At 37.8% G+C, this 23,923-nt stretch overlaps 1 pseudogene; it reads left to right on the forward strand.

Moving 5' to 3' along the window:
* Positions 1 to 19,312: 19,312 nt before the first annotated feature.
* Positions 19,313 to 21,355, forward strand: LOC107129778 (vasculin pseudogene; annotated as a pseudogene).
* The last annotated feature ends 2,568 nt before the right edge of the window (positions 21,356 to 23,923 follow it).

Genomic DNA, 23,923 nt, shown 5'->3' on the forward strand with positions numbered 1-23,923 from the left:
TTCTACAATTGGAGAGTTCTCCTATACCATAATCTAAGTGTGATGAATTGAATTATTTTTAGAAATATTCCATGCTTCCCTTGTAGGATATACATCCCTGTTCTGTTGAATGTAGATACAGCCACCTTTGCTTTGACCAGTGGAATATCAACAGAATTGACATATGTTGCTTCCAAGCAATATGTAATCTTTTTTGTTTGGCTTCTTTTACTAGACAAAAGAATTTTGAAGTTCCTTCATGTTGTCTCACGTGTTTGTAGTTTTTTCCTTCTTGTTCCTAATTAGTGTTTCATTGGATTACTATACCACAATTTATTTGTTTTCCTGTTGATGAATAGTTATGTTGTTTCTAGTTTAGGCTATTATGAATAATCTTGTTATGAACAGTCTTATGCAAGTCTTTTTATGGGCATGTGTTTTCAATTCTCTTGGGTAAATACCTAAGAATAGAATTACTGGGACACAAGATAAATTTATGTTTAATATTTTAAAAAACAACTTAAAAACCTAAAACCATAAAAACCCTAGAAGAAAACCTAGGCAATACCATTCAGGACATAGGCACGAGCAAAGACTTTATGACTAAAACACCAAAAGAAATTGCAACAAAAGCCAAAATTGACAAATGGGATCTAATTAAACTAAAGAGCTTCTGAACAGCGAAAGAAAATATCATCAGAGTGAACAGGCAACCTACAGAATAGGAGAAAATTTTTGCAATCTATCCATCTGACAAAGGTCTAATATCCAAAATCTACAGGAAACTTAAACAAATTTACAAGGAAAAAACAATCCCATCAAAAAGTGGGCAAAGGATATGAACAGGCATTTCTCAAAAGAAGACATTTATGTTACGAACAAACATATGACAAAAAGCTCACCATCACTGTTCATTAGAGAAATGCAAATCAAAACAACAATGAGATACCATCTCATGCCAGTTAGAATGACAATTATTAAAAAGTCAGGGAACAACAGATCCTGTTGAGGCTGTAGAGGAATAGGAATGCTTTTATACTGTTGGTGGGAGTGTAAATTGGTTCAACCATTGTGGAAGACAGTGTGGTGATTCTTCAAGGATCTAGAACCAGAAATACCATTTGACTCAGTAATCCCATTACTGGGTGTATACCCAAAGGATTACAAGTTGTTCTATAAAGACACATGCACACATGTGTTTACTGCAGCACTATTTACAATAGCAAAGACTTGGAACCAACCCAAATGCCCATCAATGGTAGACTGGATAAAGAAAATGTGGCATATATAAACCATGGAATGCTATGCAGCCATAAAAAGAAATGAGTTCATGTCCTTTGCAGGGACATGGACGAAGCTGGAAAGCATCATTCTCAGCAAACTAACAAAGGAACAGAAAACCAAATACCACATGTTCTCACTCATAAGTGGGAGTTGAACAATGAGAACACATGGACACAGAGACGGGAACATCACACACCAGGGCCTGTCAAGGGGTGGGGAGCAAGGGAAGGGAGAGCATTAGGACAAATACCTAATGCATGCAGGGCTTAAAACCTAGATGATGGGTTGATAGGTGCAGCAAACCACCATGACACATGTATACCTATGTAACACACCTGCATGTTATGTACGTGTATCCCAGAACTTAAAGTAAAATTAAAAAAAAAAAAAAAAAGTAACAGTTTTCCAAAGTGAGAATTCCTGTTGCACTATCTCATCACTAATATTTGTTATTGATCTTTTTAATTTCAGTGGGAGTAAAATGGCAATTTGCTATGGACTTAATCTGCATTTTCCTGATAATTAATGATTCTGAGTACTTTTTCACTTGCTTATTGGCCATTTGAATATCCTCTTTCACAGATGTCTATTCAAGCTTTTGTCTATTTTCTTCAAGCTGCTTAGCTTTTTATTATTGTGCTGTAGTTCTTTACATATTATTTTCAACAGATAAATTTCTTATTTTACTAAACTTAATAAATTTTGAAAATGTAGTAGGTATATATATTTATGAGGTACATAAGATACTTTTGAGTACAGGCATACAACGTGTAATAATCACGTGATGGAAGATTGGGTATTCATCCCCTCAAGCACTTATCCTTGTCTTACAAACAATCCAATTATACTATTTTAGTTAAAATGTTTAATTATTTACTATAGCCCCTATGTTGTGCTATCAAACACTAGGTCTTATTCTTTCTAACTAAATTTTTGTGCCCATTTATCATCCCTACCTCCCCCTACTCTGCCTATGACCCTTCTCAGTCTCTGGTAACCATCTTTCTATTCTCTATCTCTATGAGTTCAATTGTTTTGATTTTTAGATCCCACAAATAAGTGAGAACATGCAGTGTTTGTCTTTCTGTGTCTGGCTTATTTCACTTAATAGAATTACCTTCACCTCCATCCATATTGTTGCAAATGACTAGTAATCTGTGTATATGTACCACATTTTCTTTATCCATTCATCTGTTGATGGACAATTAGGTTGCTTCCAAATCTTAGCTGTTGCGAACAGTGCTGCAACAAACATGGGAGTGCAGATATCTCTCTGATACAGTGATTTCCTTTTTGAGTCGTATATACACAGATGTGGGATTGCTGGATCATATGGTAGCTCTGTTTTTAGTTTTGGAGGACTCTCCAAACTGTTCTCCATAGTGATTTTACTAATTTATATTCACATCAACAGTTTATGAGGGTTCATTTTTCTCCATATCCTCACCAACACTGTTATTGGCTGACTTTTGGATAAAAGCCATTTTAATTGTGATGAAATGAAATCTCATTGTAGTTTTGATTTCTATTTCTCTGGTAATCAGTGATGTTGAGCATCTTCTCATATGCCTGTTTGTCATTTGTGTGTCTTTGGAAACATCTACTCAAATTTTTTTTTGCTAATTTTTTAATCAGAATATTAGATTTTTCCCCCTAGAGTTACTTGAGTTCCTTATATATTCTGGTTATTAATGCATTGTCAGATGAGTAGTTTGCAGATATTTTCTCCCATTTTATGAGTTGTCTCTTCACTTTATTGCCTGTGTGCTGTGCAGAAGATTTTTAACTTAATGTGATCTCATTTGTCCATTTTTGCTTTGGTTGCCTGTGCTTGTGGAGTATTACTCAAGAAATTTTGCCCAGAGCAATGTTCTGGAGATTTTTTCTGCAATGTTTCCTTGTAGTAGTTTCATAGGCTGAGGTCTTCAATTTATGTCTTTAATTCATTTTGATTTTACTTTTATAAATGGCAAGAGATGGGAGTCCAGTTTCATTCTGCATATGGATATCCAGTTTTGCCAGCACCATTTATTGAAGAGACTGTCTTTTTCTCAGTGTGTGTTCTTGGCTTCTTTGTCGAAAATGAGTTCACTGCAGATGCGTGGATTTGTTTCTGGGTTCTGTGTTCTGTTCCATTGGTCTGTGTGTCTGTTTTTATGTCTTTTTTGTCAATACCATGCTGTTTTGATTACTATACTTCTGTAATATAGTTTGAAGTCAGGTCATGTGATTCCTCCAGTTTTGCTCTTTTTGATTAGAATAGCTTTCCCTATTCTGGATCTTTAGTGATTCTACATAAATTTTAAGATTGTATTTTTCTATTCTATGAAGAATATCATTGGTATTAGGAGAGTTATTGCATTGAATCTGCAGATTGTTTTGGGTAGTATGGACAGTTTAACAATACTGATTTCTTTGAATCCATGAACATGGAATAGTTTTCCATTTTTTGTCTGTCCTCTTCAATTTCTTTCATCAGTGTTTCATAGTTTTTATTGTAGAGATCTTTCACTTCTTTGGTTAATTCCTAGACATTTAATTTTATTTGTGGCTATTGTAAATGGGATTGCAGTTTTAATTTATTTTTCAAACTGTTTGCTTTTGGTACATAGAAATTCTACCAATTTTTTCATGTTGATTTTGTATCCTGCAACTTTACCGAATTTGTTTGTCAGTTTTTTGGTGGTCTTTAGATTTTTCCCAGAAAGCCATTGAGTCCCAGGCTTTTCTTTACTGGAAGACTTTTTATTACAGCTTCAATCTTGTTACTTGTTATTGGTCTATTCAGGTTTTGGATTTCTTCATGGTTCAATCTTGGTAAGTTGTATGTGTCCAGGAATTTGTCCATTTCTTCTAGATTTTCCAATTTATTGGCATATAGTTGTTCATAGTGGCCATTAATGGTCCTTTGAATTTCTGTGGTATCAGTTGTAATGTCTCCAGTTTCATCTCTCATTTTATTTATTTGGCTCTTCTGTCTTTTTGTCTTAGTTTGTCTGGCTAAAGGTTTGTCAATTTTGTTTAGCTTTTTAAAAAACCAACTTTTTGTTTTATTGGTCTTTTGTATTGTCTTTTTCATTTCAATTCACTCTTGCTTTTCTAGTTCTTTAAGATGCATTATTAGCTTATTTAATTGAAGTTTTTTTGATGTAGGCACTTACAGCTATAAATTTACCTCTTAGTACTGCTTTCACTGAATCCCACAGGTTTTAGTATGTCGTGTTTCTGTTACCACTTGTTTCAAGAAATTTTTTAAATTTCTTTTTTAATTTCTTCATTGGCCCACTGGTTATTCAGGATTCTATTATTTAATTTCTATGTGTTTGTATAGTTTCCAAAATTCCTATTGATTTTTAGTTTAATTCCATTGAGATTGGAGAAGATGCTTGATATCATTTCAATGTTTGTGAATGTTTTAAGACTTGTTTTGTGACAACATATGGTCTAACCTTGAGAATGATCTCTGTGCCGAGGAGAAAATGTGTATTCTGCAGCCATTGGATTAAATGTTCTATAAATATATATTAGATCCATTGGTTCTGTAGTGCAGATTAAATCCGATGTTTCTTGGTTGACTTTCTGTCATGGAGATCTATCCAGTGCTGCAAGTGGGATGTTGAAGTCTCCAACTATTATTGTGTTGGAGTCTCTCTCTCTCTCTCTTTAGCTCTAATATATTGGCTTTACAGTATGGCAATTCCTCAAAGAGATAAAAGCAGAACTACCATTCAAACAATCCTTTTACTGGTGATATACCCAGAGGAATATAAATCATTCTACCATAAGACATGCATGCAAATGTTCATTGCAGCAGTATTTACAATAGCAAAGACACGGAATCAACCTAAATGCCCAGCAGTGACAGATTAGATAAAAAAAACGTGATATATATATATATATATATATATATATATACACCCCATGGAATACTATGCAGCCATAAAAAAGAACAACATCATGTCTTTTATGGGAACATGTATGGAACTGGAGACTATTATCCTTAGCAAACTAACGCAGGAACAGAAAATCATATACTGCATGTTCTCATTTATAAGTGGGAGTTAAATGATGTGAAATCATGAACACAAAGAAGGGAACAACAGACACTGGAGTCTACTTGATGGGGGAGGGTGGGAGGAGGAAGAGGAGCAGAAAAGATAACTATTAGGTACTGGGCTTAATATCTGGGCGATGAAATAATCTGCACAACAAACCTTTGTCACACAAGTTTATGTAACAAACTTTCACATGTACCCCAAACCTAAAATAAAAGTTAAATAATAATACTGTTTGCTTTATATATTTATCTGGGTGCTCCACTGTTGGGTGCATATCTATTTACAATTATTACATCCTCTTGCTGAATTGACCCATTTGTTATTATACAATGACCTTCTTTGTCTCTCCTTGCAGTTTTTGTCTTGAAATCTATTTTGTCTGACATAAGTGTAGCTACTTCTGCTGTTTTTTGGTTTCCACTTGCATGGAATATATTTTTCCATCCCTTCATTTTCAGTCTATGTATATCTTTATAGATGAAGTATGTATGTTTTCTGTTGGCAACAGAGACGTTGGTCTCGTTTTTTCATCCATTTAGCCAGTTTATGTCTTTTGATTTGAGAGTTTAGTCCCTTTACACTTAATGTTATTATTGATAAGTAGGGGCTTACTCTTTCCATTTTGTTGTTTTCTGGTTGTTTCGTGGTCTTCTCCTCTTTCCTTCCTTCCTGTCTTCCTTTTAGTGAAGGTGATTTTCTCTGGTGGTATGCTTTCATTTCTTGATTTTTATTTTTTGTGTATTCATTGTATGTTTTTCAACTTGAGGTTACCACAAGGCTTACAAATACTGTCTTATGATTCATTATTTTAAACTGATGACAGGTTAATACTGATTGCATAAACAAACACAAAAAGAAAACTATTAAAAACTCTACATTTTAACTTCATCCCCCAGCTCTTTAACATTTTGTTGATCCTCTTTATGTCTTATTGTACTAGAAACGCTGTTTTAGTTATTTTTTATTGGTTCATCATTTAGTCTTTCTACTTAAGAGAAGAGTAGGGTACACACCAAAATTACAGTGTTATACTGTTCTGTGTTTTTCTATGTACTTAACTATTACCAGGGAGTTTTGTACCTTCAGATTATTTCTTCTTGCTGATTAATGTCCTTTTCTTTCAGATTGAAGAATTTCCTTTAGCATTTCTTTTAGGACAAGTCTGATGTTGATTAAATTCTTCATCATTCGTTTGTCTGGGAAGGTTTTTATTTCTCCTTCATACTTGAAGGATATTTTCACCGGATATACTATTAGAGGGGTAAAGGCTTTTTCCTTCTGTACTTTAAATAGGTCATGCCACTCTCCTGGCTTGTAAGGTTTCCATTGAAACGTTGGCTGCCAGACATTTTGGAGCTCCGTTTTATGTTATTTATGTCTTTTCTCTTGCTGCTTTTAGCACAGCTGTAGACCTTGCCCAGAGTCCTTCCCTTCATGGTGGTGGCTTACCTAAGGCCCTGGGCCTGACCAGAGATGCTGTATGGGATTCAGGGATTGGAGTCAAAAACTTTAGCAATTTTCTGGATGTTCTATTCTACTGTGGCTAAGCTGGTACTCACACCACAGCACAAAGTCCTTTTCTTTATCCATAACCTTTGGGAGTTTGACTATTAAGTGCCTGGAGATAGTCTTCTTTGGGTTAAAACTGATTGGTGTTCCATAATCTTCTTGTACTTGAATGTTGATATGTTTCTCTAGGTTTAGGAAGTTCTCTGATAATACTCCTTTGAATAAACTTTTTATTCCTTTCTTTGTCTATCTTCTCTTTAAGGCCAGTAATTCGTAGATTTGCCCTTTTGAGGCAATTTTCCATATCCTGTAGGTGTGCTTCGTTGTTTTTCTTCTTTTTACTTTTGTCTCCTCTGACTATGTATTTTCAAACAGCCTATCTTCAAGCTCACTAATTCTTTCTTCTGCCAGATCAATTCTGCTATTAAGAGACTGATGCATTCTTCAGCATGTCAATTGCATTTTTGAACTCTAGTAATTTATGCTTGATTCTTTTTAATTATTTCAATCTCTTCATTAAATTTATCTGATAGAATTCTGAATTCCTTCTCTGTGTTATCTTGAATTTCTTTGAGTTTCCTCAACACAACTATTTTGAATTCTCTGTCTGAAAGGTCATATATGTCTGTCTTTCCAGGATTGGTTCCTGATGATTTATTTAGTTCATTTGGTGAGGTCATGTTTTCCTGAATGGTGTTGATGCTTATAGATGTTAGTCAGTGTCTAGGCATTGAAGAGTTAGGTATTTATTGTAGTCTTCACAGTCTGGGCTTGTTTGTACCTGTCCTCCTTGGGAAGGCTTTCCAGGTATTCAAAGGGACTTGGCCAATAATGCTCTGGTTTTTGCAGACTTGTAGTGGTACTGCCTTAGTGGTCTTGGATAAACTCTGGAGGGATTGTCTGATTACTAGGCAGAGACTCTTGTTCTTTTCCCTTATTTTCTTCCAGACAAATAGAGTCTTTCTCTTTGTGCTGAGCCACCTGCTACTGGGGGTATAGTGATGCAATTACCTTTGTGGCCACCACCACTGGAACTGCGCTGGGTGAGACCTGAAGCCAGCAAAGCACTGGGCCAAGCTTGCCCAAGGCCCTTCCCTTCATGAGTTACCTGAGGCCCTGGGCCTGACCAGAGATACTGTATGGGATCCAGGGATTGGAGTCAAAAATCTTAGCAATTTACCGGATGTTCTATTCTACTGTGGCTAAACTGGTACTCAAACTACAACACAAAGTCCTTCCTACTCTTCCCTCCCCTTTCCAAAGACAGAGAAGCCTCTCCCTGTGGTCACCACCATCATTCGAGAGGGAGTTCTGCCAGGCCACTGCCAATGTTCATCTAAAGCCCAAGGGCTGTTCTGTCAGCTTGTGGTGAATGCTGCCAGGCCTGGGACTCACCCTTCAGGGCAGTGGGCTCCCCTCTGGCCCAGGGCAGGTCCAGAAATGCTGTCCAGGAGCCTAGGCCCGAACTCAGAGACCCTAAGAGTCTGCTTTTTGTTCTGTCCCACTGTGGCCAAGCACTGGTACGTACGGTGCAAGACAAAGTTCCCTTTACTTTTCCCTCTGCTTCTCTCAAATAGAAAGAGTCACCATAGCCACCACACCTGGGAATGTGCCGTGTCACCCCTGAAGCCAGCATATCTCAGAGGCCAAGGCCCATGGTGTACTCCCTGGGTGTTGTTGGTTACTCAGGGCCCAAAGCTTCGTAGTTCAGCAAATAATGAGTACTGACAGGACTGGGTCCTTTTCTTCAAGGCAGTGCATTTCTTTTTGGACCATCCACGAATGTCTAGAACTGTCAGGGAGGAGCTAGGGCCTGGAATAGGGGCTGCACAACTTTGCCCAGTGCCCTATCCTGTTATGGCTCAGCTGGTATCCAAGATGCAAGACAAAGTCCTCTTTACTCTTTGCTCACCACTCCTTAAGAAGAAGGAAGGAGTCACCTTTGTTGCTGTGAGCTGCACTACGTGGGGTTGGGGGAGGGATGGTGCAGGCACTTTCTTAGCTGAGCCAGCTGGTGTTTCCCTAGGTCACATGCCACTAGGCTCTAATCCTAGACTAGCACCAGAAGTTACCTAGAAATTGTAGTCCTTGTGTCCTACACTGCCTTTCAAGTTTACCTGAGAGTACAAAGCACTTTAGCCCACAGTGGCAAGGCTTGCCAAGAAACTCAAGTTCCACTGCTGAGATGGGCGGTTCCCCTCTAGCTAGAGCTGGTCCAGTTGTTTTCTCTGTGCACGGGTGCTGCCTGAGCCCAGCACAGCTTTATTCCCCACTGTGACAGAGCAGCACTGAGTTCAATGTAAAGTCCCCCAGCCACTGCACTCTCTTTTTCAAAGTGCACAGATTCTTTCTCCATGCCATACAGCTGCTGCCAGGGGATGAGGGACGGGATGGGTGGCTTCAGCAACTCAAGACTGTCGCTCCTGCCCTCCTCAATGCCTCTTTCCACAATATGAAGTTAAAATTGGGTACTGTGGTTGCTCACCTGATTTTTGGTTCTTGTAATGATGCTTTTCTATGTGCAGATAGTTGTTAAAATTTGGTGTACCAGTGGGAAGGACAAACAGTGTGGGCTTCTATTCAACCATCTTCCTCCACCCCTCAAGGTAAATATATTTTTCTTTCCATTACAGTTAGGATGCTTTCAGTGTCCTCACTAAGAAATCTTTGCCCACCCCCAGATCGCGAAGATATTGTAGACGCTTTTCTTTTTATGAAAGAAGCTTTCTCCTCTAGAAATTTTATAATTTTAGTTTTTATGTTAGGTTCACATTTCATTCAAATTAATTGTGGGTGCAGCATAAGAGTAATGTCAAAGTTCCTTTTTCCCCTTCTATTTACCAGTTCTTATAGGCCTATTTGTTGAAAAGACTGTTCTTTACCTGTTGAATTGAATTGAAATGGATTTGCAACGTTTTCAGAAATCAATTGATTATACATTTATGTCTATTTGTGGAATTTCATTCTGTTGCAGGGATCTATTTGTCTGTTTTCATGTCAGTACCTCTCTGTCTTGATTGCTGTAGCTCTGTAGTAATTCTTGAAATCAAATAATTAGAGTCTCTAACTTTGTTTCTTCTCTGGCAAGATTCTTTGAGCTATTCAAAGTTGTATTCTTCTGTATAGTGAGAGAAAATTAATGATGCAAGAGAGAAGACAATTGTTCATGTCTATGAGATTACCTACAATCAAACATCATCTATACTTGATTTGTTATTTTAAAATTTTATATCAATTTGACAGTTGAAATTGATATGTCATTACTCTTATAGCATCACTTGATTACCTAGGCATTTTATGGTTTTGTTTTGGCTTTTACATTTCTTTTTTTTTTTTTTTAATTTATTTATTATTATTATACTTTAAGTTGTAGGGTACATGTGCATAACGTGCAGGTTTGTTACATATGTATACTTGTGCCATGTTGGTGTGCTGCACCCATCAACTCATCATTTACATCAGGTATAACTCCCAATGCAATCCCTCCCCCTCTCCCCTCCCCATGATAGGCCCCTGTGTGTGATGTTCCCCTTCCTGAGTCCAAGTGATCTCATTGTTCAGTTCCCACCTATGAGTGAGAACATGCGGTGTTTGGTTTTCTGTTCTTGTGATAGTTTGCTAAGAATGGTGGTTTCCAGCTGCATCCATGTCCCTACAAAGGACGCAAACTCATCCTTTTTGATGGCTGCATAGTATTCCATGGTGTATATGTGCCACATTTTCTTAATCCAATCTGTCACTGATGGACATTTGGGTTGATTCCAAGTCTTTGCTATTGTGAATAGTGCTGCAATAAACATACGTGTGCATGTGTCTTTATAGCAGCATAATTTATAATCCTTTGGGTATATACCCAGTAATGGGATGGCTGGGTCATATGGTACATCTAGTTCTAGATCCTTGAGGAATCGCCATACTGTTTTCCATAATGGTTGAACTAGTTTACAATCCCACCAACAGTGTAAAAGTGTTCCTATTTCTCCACATCCTCTCCAGCACCTGTTGTTTCCTGACTTTTTAATGATCGCCATTCTAACTGGTGTGAGATGGTATCTCATTGTGGTTTTGATTTGCATTTCTCTGATGGCCAGTGATGATGAGCATTTTTTCATGTGTCTGTTGGCTGTATGAATGTCTTCTTTTGAGAAATGTCTGTTCATATCCTTTGCCCACTTTTTGATGGGGTTGTTTGTTTTTTTTCTTGTAAATTTGTTTGAGTTCTTTGTAGATTCTGGATATTAGCCCTTTGTCAGATGAGTAGATTGCAAAAATTTTCTCCCATTCTGTAGGTTGCCTGTTCACTCTGATGGTAGTTTCTTTTGCTGTGCAGAAGCTCTTTAATTTAATGAGATCCCATTTGTCAATTTTGGCTTTTGCTGCTGTTGCTTTTGGTGTTTTAGACATGAAGTCTTTGCCCATGCCTATGTCCTGTATGGTACTACCTAGGTTTTCCTCTAGGATTTTTATGGTATTAGGTCTAACATTTAAGTCTCTAATCCATCTTGAATTAATTTTCGTATAAGGAGTAAGGAAAGGATCCAGTTTCAGCTTTCTACTTATGGCTAGCCAATTTTCCCAGCACCATTTATTAAATAGGGAATCCTTTCCCCATTTCTTGTTTCTCTCAGGTTTGTCAAAGATGAGATGGCTGTAGATGTGTGGTATTATTTCTGAGGACTCTGTTCTTTCCATTGGTCTATATCTCTGTTTTGGTACCAGTACCATGCTGTTTTGGTTACTGTAGCCTTGTAGTATAGTTTGAAGTCAGGTAGCGTGATGCCTCCAGCTTTGTTCTTTTGACTTAGGATTGTCTTGGAGATGCGGGCTCTTTTTTGGTTCCATATGAACTTTAAAGCAGTTTTTTCCAATTCTGTGAAGAAACTCATTGGTAGCTTGATGGGGATGGCATTGAATCTATAAATTACCTTGGGCAGTATGGCCATTTTCACGATATTGATTCTTCCTATCCATGAGCATGGTATGTTCTTCCATTTGTTTGTGTCCTCTTTTATTTCACTGAGCAGTGGTTTGTAGTTCTCCTTGAAGAGGTCCTTTACATCCCTTGTAAGTTGGATTCCTAGGTATTTTATTCTCTTTGAAGCAATTGTGAATGGAAGTTCATTCCTGATTTGGCTCTCTGTTTGTCTGTTACTGGTGTATAAGAATGCTTGTGATTTTTGCACATTAATTTTGTATCCTGAGACTTTGCTGAAGTTGCTTATCAGCTTAAGGAGATTTTGGGCTGAGACAATGGGGTTTGCTAAATATACAATCATGTCATCTGCAAACAGGGACAGTTTGACTTCTTCTTTTCCTAACTGAATACCCTTGATTTCTTTCTCTTGCCTGATTGCCCTAGCCAGAACTTCCAACACTATGTTGAATAGGAGTGGTGAGAGAGGGCATCCCTGTCTTGTGCCAGTTTTCAAAGGGAATTTTTCCAGTTTTTGCCCATTCAGTATGATATTGGCTGTGGGTTTGTCATAAATAGCTCTTATTATTTTGAGGTACGTTCCATGAATACCGAATTTATTGAGCGTTTTTAGCATGAAGGGCTGTTGAATTTTGTCAAAAGCCTTTTCTGCATCTATTGAGATAATCATGTGGTTCTTGTCTTTGGTTCTGTTTATATGCTGGATTATGTTTATTGATTTGCAAATGTTGAACCAGCCTTGCATCCCAGGGATGAAGCCCACTTGATCGTGGTGGATAAGCTGTTTGATGTGTTGCTGAATCCGGTTTGCCAGTATTTTATTGAGGATTTTTGCATCGATGTTCATCAGGGATATTGGTCTAAAATTCTCTTTTTTTGTTGTGTCTCTGCCAGGCTTTGGTATCAGGATGATGTTGGCCTCATAAAATGAGTTAGGGAGGATTCCCTCTTTTTCTATTGATTGGAATAGTTTCAGAAGGAATGGTACCAACTCCTCCTTGTACCTCTGGTAGAATTCAGCTGTGAATCCATCTGGTCCTGGACTTTTTTTGGTTGGTAGGCTATTAATTATTGCCTCAATTTCAGAGCCTGCTATTGGTCTATTCAGGGATTCAACTTCTTCCTGGTTTAGTCTTGGAAGAGTGTAAGTGTCCAGGAAATTATCCATTTCTTCTAGATTTTCCAGTTTATTTGCGTAGAGGTGTTTATAGTATTCTCTGATGGTAGTTTGTATTTCTGTGGGGTCGGTGGTGATATCCCCTTTATCATTTTTAATTGCGTCGATTTGATTCTTCTCTCTTTTCTTCTTTATTAGTCTTGCTAGTGGTCTGTCAATTTTGTTGATCTTTTCAAAAAACCAACTCCTGGATTCATTGATTTTTTGGAGAGTTTTTTGTGTCTCTATCTCCTTCAGTTCTGCTCTGATCTTAGTTATTTCTAACCTTCTGCTAGCTTTCGAATGTGTTTGCTCTTGCTTCTCTAGTTCTTTTAATTGTGATGTTAGAGTGTCAATTTTAGATCTTTCCTGCTTTCTCTTGTGGGCATTTAGTGCTATAAATTTCCCTCTACACACTGCTTTAAATGTGTCCCAGAGATTCTGGTATGTTGTATCTTTGTTCTCATTGGTTTCAAAGAACATCTTTATTTCTGCCTTCATGTCGTTATGTACCCAGTAGTCATTCAGGAGCAGGTTGTTCAGTTTCCATGTAGTTGAGCGGTTTTGATTGAGTTTCTTAGTCCTGAGTTCTAGTTTGATTGCACTGTGGTCTGAGAGACAGTTTGTTATAATTTCTGTTCTTGTACATTTGCTGAGGAGTGCTTTACTTCCAATTACGTGGTCGATTTTGGAGTAAGTACGATGTGGTGCTGAGAAGAATGTATATTCTGTTGATTTGGGGTGGAGAGTTCTATAGATGTCTATTAGGTCTGCTTGCTGCAGAGATGAGTTCAATTCCTGGATATCCTTGTTAACTTTCTGTCTCGTTGATCTGTCTAATGTTGACAGTGGTGTGTTGACGTCTCCCATTATTATTGTATGGGAGTCTAAGTCTCTTTGTAAGTCTCTAAGGACTTGCTTGATGAATCTGGGTGCTCCTGTATTGGGTGCATATATATTTAGGAGAGTTAGCTCTTCCTGTTGAATTGATCCCTTTACCATTATGTAATGGCCTTCTTTGTCTCTTTTGATCTTTGATGGTTTAAAGTCTGTTTTATCAGAGACTAGTATTGCAACCCCCGCTTTTTTTTGTTCTCCATTTGCTTGGTAAATCTTCCTCCATCCCTTTATTTTGAGCCTATGTATGTCTCTGCGTGTGAGATGGGTCTCCTGAATACAGCAGACTGATGGGTCTTGACTCTTTATCCAGTTTGTCAGTCTGTGTCTTTTAATTGGAGCATTTAGTCCATTTACATTTAAGGTTAATATTGTTATGTGTGAACTTGATCCTGCCATTATGATATTAACTGGTTATTTTGCCCGTTAGTTGATGCAGTTTCTTCCTAGCCTCGATGGTCTTTACATTTTGGCATGTTTTTGCAATGGCTGGTACCGGTTGTTCCTTTCCATGTTGAGTGCTTCCTTCAGGGTCTCTTGTAAGGCAGGCCTAGTGGTGACAAAATCTCTAAGCATTTGCTTATCTGTAAAGGATTTTATTTCTCCTTCACTTATGAAACTTAGTTTGGCTGGATATGAAATTCTGGGTTTAAAATTCTTTTCTTTAAGAATGTTGAATATTGGCCCCCACTCTCTTCTGGCTTGGAGAGTTTCTGCCGAGAGATCTGCTGTTAGTCTGATGGGCTTCCCTTTGTGGGTAACCCGACCTTTCTCTCTGGCTGCCCTTAAGATTTTTTCCTTCATTTCAACTTTGGTGAATCTGGCAATTATGTGTCTTGGAGTTGCTCTTCTCGAGGAGTATCTTTGTGGCGTTCTCTGTATTTCCTGGATTTGAATGTTGGCCTGCCCTACTAGGTTGGGGAAGTTCTCCTGGATGATATCCTGAAGAGTGTTTTCCAACTTGGTTCCATTTTCCCCCTCACTTTCAGGCACCCCAATCAGACGTACATTTGGTCTTTTTACATAATCCCATACTTCTTGCAGGCTTTGTTCATTTCTTTTTCTTCTTTTTTCTTTTGGTTTCTCTTCTCGCTTCATTTCATTCATTTGATCCTCAATCACAGATACTCTTTCTTCCAGTTGATCGAGTCGGTTACTGAAGCTTGTGCATTTGTCACGTATTTCTCGTGTCATGGTTTTCATCTCTTTCATTTCGTTTATGACCTTCTCTGCATTAATTACTCTAGCCATCAATTCTTCCACTTTTTTTTCAAGATTTTTAGTTTCTTTGCGCTGGGTACGTAATTCCTCCTTTAGCTCTGAGAAATTTGATGGACTGAAGCCTTCTTCTCTCATCTCGTCAAAGTCATTCTCCGTCCAGCTTTGATCCGTTGCTGGCGATGAGCTGCGCTCCTTTGCCGGGGAAGATGCGCTCTTATTTTTTCAATTTCCACCTTTTCTGCCCTGCTTTTTCCCCATCTTTGTGGTTTTATCTGCCTCTGGTCTTTGATGATGGTGATGTTCTGATGGAGTTTTGGTGTAGGTGTCCTTCCTGTTTGATAGTTTTCCTTCTAACAGTCAGGACCCTCAGCTGTAGGTCTGTTGGAGATTGCTTGAGGTCCACTCCAGACCCTGTTTGCCTGGGTATCAGCAGCAGAGGCTGCAGAAGATAGAATATTTCTGAACAGCGAGTGTACCTGTCTGATTCTTGCTTTGGAAGCTTCCTCTCAGGGGTGTACTCCACCCTGTGAGGTATGGGGTGTCAGACTGCCCCTAGTGGGGGATGTCTCCCAGTTAGGCTACTCAGGGGTCAGGGACCCACTTGAGCAGGGAGTCTGTCCCTTCTCAGATCTCAACCTCCGTGTTGGGAGATCCACTGCTCTCTTCAAAGCTGTCAGACAGAGTCGTTTGCGTCTGCAGAGGTTTCGGCTGTGTTTGTTATTGCCCTGTCCCCAGAGGTGGAGTCTACAGAGACAGGCAGGTTTCCTTGAGCTGCTGTGAGCTCCACCCAGTTCGAGCTTCCCAGCAGCTTTGTTTACCTACTTAAGCCTCAGCAATGGCGGGTGCCCCTCCCCCAGCCTGGCTGCTGCCTTGCCGGTAGATCACAGACTGCTGTGCTAGCAATGAGGGAGGCTCCGTGGGTGTGGGACCCTCCCGGCCAGGTGTGGGATATGATCTCCTGGTGTGCCTGTTTGCTTAAAGCGCAGTATTGGGGTGGGAGTTACCCGATTTTCCGGGTGTTGTGTGTCTCAGTTCCCCTGGCTAGGAAAAGGGATTCCCTTCCCCCTTGTGCTTCCCAGGTGAGGCAATGCCTCGCCCTGCTTCAGCTCTCGCTGGTCGGGCTGCAGCAGCTGACCAGCACCGATCGTCTGGCACTCCCCAGTGAGATGAACCCAGTACCTCAGTTGAAAATGCAGAAATCACCGGTCTTCTGTGTCGCTCGCGCTGGGAGTTGGAGACTGGAGCTGTTCCTATTCGGCCATCTTGCTCCGCCCTACATTTCTTTATTACAAAATTATTTCAGTGTTCTTTGCTCATCATCATAGTGTGCCTTTGTATTGTTATTTGTTTTTCTTCAGACAAGAAAGAATAGACCACTCCTGGACTCTCTCAAATGGTGCCAAATCCAAACTTGCTGGGCCACAGTGAATAGTACAATACAGCAGGAAAATTGTGCATTTGGAGAGCAGACATAGATGCGAGTAGAAACTGATGTGTGAAAGATCTTATATTGCATGAACAAGAAATTGCAGGTGGAGAGTACTAATGTGAAAGCTGAAGGGATGGGCAAGACTGGAGGCAAGAAGACAAGTTAGTGGGCAGTTATTACAACAGTGGGGGAGAATAAGACATTTAAAGGAAGCATATCCAAGAGCAAAAACAAAAATCATATCAAAGCCAACATCGGAGGAACAAAAACCAAACTACAAGGGGAATATAGAGGCTGGAATAAGGCAACGTAGGTGACTTAAGTCAGAATAAAGAAACAGAGGCATAGAGGCCAATTTAAAAAACTGATATGACTCATATGAATCAAGTTAATTATAACCAAGTCCAGACATGGAGGGAACCTCAGGTCATTGGGATAGAAATAAACAACTCCCACCTCAGGAGATGACTGTAAGCAAAGAACATGCATGTAACAATTATTCACAGCTAAAAACACTGAAAAAAAGAAACAAAAGCAAGAATATTCAAACATTGGTTTCCAGAACAAATTTTGTCAACACAGCCAAGTATTATTCTAATACTTCTTTTTTGTCTGGTCCCATGTTAATTTTTTTTACTCTCAGATCCTAAATGGACAGCATCGCTTATACCAATCAGACATGGAGAAGAGGAAAAGTGGAGGGTCAAAGATGGTAACAAGATTACTTGCCTGATTGTCTGAGTAAATGATGAAATGATGAGTAAATGATGAGACTATCAGCTACTAGGGTTCAGAAAAAGTATGTCTTCCTTTAATACAGAATAAGATGATGCGTTGATAAACATAAGTCAGGAAATAAATGGCAATAAAATCACAAAGAATTAAGGCAAACAAGAGGACCCAAGAAAAGTGATAAAGATGTGAAATAGTTGTGATAAGAACTGGGAAAAGAAATTGATTAGAATAAGTAAGAGTACCTCTGAAATGCCAGATGAAGAAGGCATTTATAGATGTGTAACACAGGCGCTCATATGGTTTTGCAACATTCTGTATTAGCATTCTGCAGATCAGACATACCAAGGATGAAAGTGGGAGAGTAAGCTCCAAGTTAAAATATAGTGAATTCTCCAATGTTTGTGAAATTTTTAAGTCTTCTCTAATCAATCAAACTGTCAATTCCTTGACAGTGAGGACCTTGAGATACACAATTTCTAATGCTTCACAGCTCCTAGCTCAGTGTCATGTACAAATGAGTGCCTAATATGTAAATACTAATGGATATGATACTGTTATTTGTACTTCTTTAAATGCAGACTGTAATAGTGTTGAAAATGTCTAGTGTCAGAGGAAGTTCATTTGTTCATGCCTATCATATGAATTGAAATATCTTTCCTAATTTATTTGCATACATTGTAGTCAAAATTTTCAACTCCAAACAGAATAAATTTTATATACCATAAAAAGCACAGGCATAGAAGGGGTCAAAAACTGCTCTCTGATCTCCGTCCCAAGTATATAATAGCAATTACCCAATGCCCTGGTAAATACGCCAGTCAAAATGTTTAATAGGTAGAGCAGGGATACTCGTTCCTATAGCCCCAAAATAAGAGATGAACAGAGAGACCCTGAGGTTGAACAAAACAAATTCAGAAGAGAAGCAGAGCTCTTTTATTTTCCCCCTAGGGCATGAGCAATTTCTTAGGCTAGAAGTCTCTCCTGCTGCCCCTTCAGATATGAAGATCATCTTCTAGGTTTTATGTAAAAGGTCCTAGATATTTCAAGTGTCCATTTTGGAATTGTGATTTTTTATAACTTTGCCTGAAAAGTATTAAAATTGGCAAGAATTGTCTCTGAAGTGAATTGATAGTAGTGAACAATTCAGCAAGGTACTTAAAAAGAGACACAGGCATTTCTTCAGTATTTTGGTTCAAACAAATTACATAACTGGTTAAAGTATTTCAGCTGATGGTATTTTCTTACCTACTCCAACCCCTCTCCTGTTGTTGGTATTCTTCAGCCAAAACTGTAAGATATGTTTGATTTGTGTAATGAGTAGTTGCAGCAGTTTAGATATTGCTAAAGTTTCATGGCAGTTTATTTTTACTTTTATTAAAAGTTCTAGGAGGTTGACCTCAGTCCTTTTCATGTCACAATGGGACAGCTTTTCTAAATGAAGACATTGAAAGAATACAAAGATTTTTCCATTTTATATATGTGGAGGTTTAAGATGTTGCAGCTTCTCAGCAGCATGGTAGTATTGAGATAGCTATGTGTGTCTCTGTTTATGCTGATGTTTAAGAATGCTCTTCAGATGTAAAATTTTCTTTTTGTTTTTGCTATTTGGCTCATAAATTAGATATTTCATGTGGAGTAGATAAGGACAATAGTGATAAGTGCATGGAATAATAAAGAAGACTTTGATCTTAAATCTAAGAAACTTAGCTAATTCTGGAGATAGCCATATAAAAACTTTAAAACCGGTACAGGTATGGTGGCACATGCCTATAATTTCAGCATTTTGAGAGGCCGAGGCAGGAGCATCACTTGAAGCCAGGGGTTTGAGACCAGCCTGGGCAACTAGCAAGAATCTATCTCTAAAGAAAACACACACACACACACACACACACACACACATGTGTTTTATAAATATGACAAAAGAAAGAAAGTAAATGTGGGATCAACCAAAGTCCTCTTTCTACAACATTCATTTACAAAGAAATAATGTTCAGTACAGCCCAATACAAGATTATTGATTTTCTTTCTTTTTAAAAAAATTATATATACATTACATATAAAATTATATTTAATAAAACTTTAAAACAGAAGTATGGGTAGGTGATTTAAAGTGACTTTATGTCAAATAGCCATAGGTTAAGTATCTTTGAACATGTGGATATTATTTCAGAAGAAAATAAATTTAACTGGGACACATAAATATTACAGAGAAAAAACCATCACCTTCCTGTGCAGTCCCGTTGGAATTTGGACTTACCATGAGGTGTTGAAACCTTGTTTCACTGAGTTGGAGAGACTGGATGTAAATGGCACAGTGTGACTTTGCTCCAGCCTGCCTTCGTTTTCCTACTCCACCATCATCAACAAAATTGTTATTGAATTTTGAGAAGCATTCTGAAAACTTTTCATGGACATAAAATTGTTATGATGTAAGTTATCAACAACACAACTCTTCAGATGACTTTGATTCTGGTGTTGGATGTCTTAATGGAGGTAACTTTATATGGAAAGAATAAAATGGATGACATACATGGAAGAAATGGTACTGGACACATAAATCATTGAGGGGGATACCATGGTAGAAGTTCCTGTTCTTATAGCAGTATTTTCCATTCTGGAAAAAGACAAGGTCTACATGAAAACAACATCCCTGATAATGAAACGAGAAGGAAAGAAAACAAGAGTAATTGTAAACCATTTGAAGCTGAGGATTTTCTATTTTTAAATCCTGAACATGAGGGAGAACCAAATCAGAAGAGATCTTTAGCTCCTGGTGTGTGGGAATACCTCTGAATCCTAAATCTAGAGCTCCAAGGTATTAATCAAGGTATTGAGGGCTAACGTATTGAGCTCTGGTCATTAAGCTAGGTAATACAAAATAATAGACTCACAGCCAGTAGTAGGAAATCTTTAGTAACAGCCAGGTAAGAATGGAACTCATTCAAGTGTTTACAAAGATTTAGTCTCTAAATCTGCTGCTCTACCTACAAAACCTACACAATGGAAAAGCCCAACTGAAGAAAATAAAGTTGGAACTTCTTTTCCCTGTGAGTCTACATATGGTATTGGCAACTTTAATGCTTTTGAATAAACTGCCAAGAATTTTAGTCCATCAATAAATTCAGTGAAAGAGGCTCATCACTCAAACTCCTCTTTGCCTGTTGACAAACTTAATCAGCAGCCTTGTCTAACCAAACTGACACAAATGCACAATGATAAAAAGAGTGCATTTTTGAAATCACTGAAAAGAGACAGAGTAGAAAAGAACATAAAGATGAAAGGCATTGCTGGCGCACAGACAGATGATGTCTCATTTAATTTACATAACAGCAATAGTACTCACTGACATGAACCAAAACTTTGAGGAAAATAAAATTCCACAGAAGGATGACAATGCCCCACTTTGAGCCCTCCCCCAACCCCCAAAGTAAACAAAAAGTGGACTGTAGCATGCTGGCTAAAACTGAGCAAAAGGCACTAAAACATTAATTTCCTGATCTCAACTGTTGTATTGGTCACCTTTTAAAACATAAATTGTTCTTTATTCATTTGTAGTACAATAAATGTTATAGGAAAGATTTGGTCATATTTTCTTCCAAATTTTAAGAGGTGATTTTCAAGAGCCTTCTTTGGGTATGTTGTCAGACCCAGAATTTCAGAGTTGATGGAGAAGAGTCTTGTGGGAAATTTTATTTTGATAAAATAATTACACATGCAGAAAAATCTGATTACACTGGCTAGATCTGTTCATAACACAAAAAATAACTGGATTTTTTGGGGGGGAAGAAGAGAGAGGAACAGATTAGTACACTGAGGGGAAAAAAAAAGTGGAAAGCATCTCTGGTACCTGCTTATTATGCGTGTGGTCTCTAAGCAAAGAGACAGAGAGGATAAAAAAGATGGATTTTAGGCCCTTAAAATTGGGGATTTTGAGGGGGACTCTAACCACAAACCACAAGACTCAAAGCCAATCCAATTCAATGATAGAGTGTCAAATTCATGAACCAAACAAGAATAAGCTCTATCCTTCTAATTTAAACTACACATCAATCTTTCTTATTTAAAATACATTGGAAATATTCACACTGACATATCATGTGAGACATGGGTATAAAAGATGCACTAATAAAGTTCATAAAGAGAAAAAACTAAAATCTGACTTCAGAGATAAGCTAGACATCCAGCTCTGGAAATGGTATTTCAGTATCAGTTACCCATCCCTGAACCATCAGAAGTACTTGTTTGAGGTAACATTGTATACAGCCATTGGGTTTCACAGACCGTCTCTTTTTGGTCATAGTAACTACAGAAATGAGACATAATGACAAGGAAACTTCTGGAAGTCATTTTAACTTTACTAGGCTCTGTGTAACCTCCATTCCACCCCATCCAGGGCCTCTTACACAGGCTATTTTAATGGAAGTGGAAGGAAGTGAAGATATATGAGATCAGTGCAGAAAACAGAGATGGCAAAGGTTACCTCTATTTTGGATCAAGTTGTTACAGAAGTTTTAATGTATTATGAAGTCATTTTTAATAAAATGTGCTACAGGAATACAAGAAACTATGCTGTTATGGTTTTTAAATGTCATGGTATTTATAAGCAACACATGAGGAACTTTTTATAAAGAATTGGCTGTGTTCTAAGGCAGCTATAAAATACAGAAGTTGGTACCAATCAACTCTCTAAGGTGGTTGTTAACAATTTCTCTTCCTCCTTCTCCTCCTTCGAATGCACTGCATAATCTTTTTCTTTGGCAGACAGTAGCAGTTGTTTCTGCAGTTATTTTCAATTCTGACATTGCATCAAAATCCCTACCTGCAAAACTTTTTAAAAATATTCACCTCTCAGATATTCTGACTTTGTGAAACTCTCATAGAGCCCTAAGATGTTTATACATTTTCCATAGGAGATTCTGAGACACTGGCAGGGAAAAGAACCCCTGTCTTAATTTCACCCAGTCTATAACTTCTGTATAAATTAAAAGCCACGTGGATCCATGGATCCAATTGGTTAATGTGGATATCACGTTGGTTTCAGGAATGAATCCAAATGAGAGATATAACAATATTATATAACAATAGTAGTGACACTATTTGAGAACTGGTGGGTTTGCATAAACACAGCCTTCACACATCTCTTCAGACTTGGTTAATGATGAAGTCTCTATGAAAAGACTTGATAGCACACTTTGGATCCACTGAGCCAGCATAATTTGATATTCAGCTTTCTCAAAGTTGTTGACAGAAGTAGCAGACTCTAAATATTTAAGGAATTTACTGACTGAGGAGGGCATAGAACAGTTCAGCCCTCCTCTCTCTGATAATGATTTTTAAAGAGTTTATTCTTGTCTGTCTTTCTGAGAACAATGTGAATTTTTCCCTGAGAACTAGTGTGTTTTCTTTTCAGAGATGACATAAAAATATGTAATCTTTTTCTTGTGCCCTTTTTTCTTTGAAAACCAGGAAACCTAGAAGCAAATCTGTTGCTCAACTTTAGTAACTATGTAGAACACCATGACCTGCATATTTTAAACTTTTTTCCCCATCTTGCATTATTGTATGTCTTCCCTCATTCAGATTTCAATTATAGTTTTTCTGTTTTATTACATGAATTAATGTAATCTTTTATCAAGTCTGTTCAATATGGAAAGTGTTTGATGATATTGGAATCATTTGTGAATTACATAATTAGAAAAATGTTTTCTTTTAATTATCAGCCAAAGAAAAATTGAAAAGTTATCCTGATGAGGTTTTCTGAGCCTCTAAAGCAACTTAGAGATAAATTCTGTATTAGAAGGTGTCAGCATCACCTCCAGAGCTAACCTTCATCACAGTTCACTCTAAACCTCAAATTTCTCCAACCTGGGAACTAGTAGTGATCATCTTACTTGGTTACATGCAGGAAGACTGAGATGACAGTCAATCACCAAGGTACACACAGGACACAGCACCTAGATGACATTTGTAATCATTGAAACAATGATTTATGCTGTCTTTCCTATTTCATTTCCTAGGGTAGCAGTTCATATTTTTATTAGAAAATGAAATGTTTAGACATGTCATTGGCTAGTATATTTTCTGAGTGAGTATGCTTATATAAAAGTCAATTCAGCTTTCTCTAGAAGTTTTTCAAATTCTGTTCAGACCCTTTTAAGTATTCAATACTCATGACAGAGCAAAGTTTTTCATTATACTTATAAAAAAATTGGTCTCAAAGCCTTTTAAAGAGAAATTACACTGCAGTCTTAGAAGGTGTTTTATTTTTTATTACATTGTGCTGCTGTTGCCAAAAAAAACCCTGATTTTAAAAGGCCAATGATTTATTTCTATGCATTATTACTATAACACAGAAAATGTACACATTCGGGAATTCGTCAGATAACCCCTCCAGAAGCTATGACAATTTCATCACTGCGAATCCAAAGCAATATTTTGCCAGGTCAGATCTTCTAGATGAGAAGAATAAAAAAACCTAATCTATCATCTTGAAGCTTCATCTTAGCTAGAGGTAGTTTGGTAGATGCAGTGTTTGCCTTCTGCCTCCTGCCTTATCCTTGGGTACCTTCTACTTAATGAAGATTATTATTGAAGCCAATGTCTTTTGATTCCCAATCATGTCCCATCTCTAGACCAGTAGCTGCACTATTAAGATCACACGATGAGCTCTTGAAACTCCTGATTCCAAAGCCAAACCCAGATCGATTGAATCAGGATATCTG

Source organism: Macaca fascicularis, chromosome 5 (genome assembly GCF_037993035.2).
Source record: "Macaca fascicularis isolate 582-1 chromosome 5, T2T-MFA8v1.1".
Classification (NCBI taxonomy): Eukaryota; Metazoa; Chordata; class Mammalia; order Primates; family Cercopithecidae; genus Macaca; species Macaca fascicularis.